This window comes from Penaeus monodon, chromosome 30, assembly GCF_015228065.2.
Source record: "Penaeus monodon isolate SGIC_2016 chromosome 30, NSTDA_Pmon_1, whole genome shotgun sequence".
NCBI lineage: Eukaryota > Metazoa > Arthropoda > Malacostraca > Decapoda > Penaeidae > Penaeus > Penaeus monodon.
In genome coordinates this window covers 5,254,318-5,255,188 of record NC_051415.1, presented here as the reverse complement: position 1 = coordinate 5,255,188, position 871 = coordinate 5,254,318, and the positions used below count along the sequence as shown (strand labels likewise).

General features: G+C 37.2%; 1 protein-coding gene across 1 annotated transcript in view; it reads right to left on the bottom strand.

Moving 5' to 3' along the window:
• The window catches only part of LOC119592486 (glucose dehydrogenase [FAD, quinone]-like), a 23,300-nt gene that overhangs the window by 22,189 nt on the left and 240 nt on the right, over positions 1 to 871 (bottom strand). The gene's annotated exons all lie outside the window — the stretch shown is intronic.

Here is an 871-nt window from a genome sequence, read left to right as displayed (position 1 = left end):
AACAGAAAGAGATTGAGTCTATACGTCTTGGAGAGTCATTCGTTCTGTTATGTTATGTCGTCGTTGATACTTGAACATACTGTGTGAAATGAGGTCATCGATGTTTTTTCCCTAACTCGACCTATGCCTGACATTGCATTCATCAGCCAATCAGCGTTTATGACCAGCAAAGACGTCGTTAGCCAAACTCCAAACGTGTAGGATGTTTGTACCCACAAAGACGGCTTTAATTTATCTTAGCAATTGACACAGTATATTACAGTGACAGACAGATGTAAAAAAAAGGTTGTGAAAGAGAATAAATATATTCAGAGCGCTATATAACTATTCATTATCATTCATACCTCTTTTGTACACAGTAACAACGGCTAAACAAGGGACCCCACTTAACACTGAAGTACGTGCGTGTTTACATCGCTCGACAGTACGTCGAGCGGCAGGGAAAATATTGTGCCCATTTGTTCATAAGGTATATATAATAATGCTTCCACTTCTTTTAATCATGCATGTAAAAATGGCTTTACTCTGACAATCATAGAGAGTTTTTTAATGAATATTATTATTTTCTTCTACTTTCAAACAGATGAAAGCGTAATCATGCAGAAGACACTAATCAACACTAGCGCCCCCATGAAGAGCGCGAAAAAGCTAGTATATAAAACAACCAGTCTGACTTTTCTGCATCATAATTTGGGATTATGTCGTCTTTATCTGATTTGGACTGAAGGTTCGATGATAAAATTCGGAAATATACACATTTTCTGTTGATGATAGTTACGCTGAACGAAAAAGGAGTCGAGGATACAAGGTTACTAGTAGCAAAAAGAACTGGCAACTGTATTAAGAGTTTTCCCGCGAGTAACAAAAAATG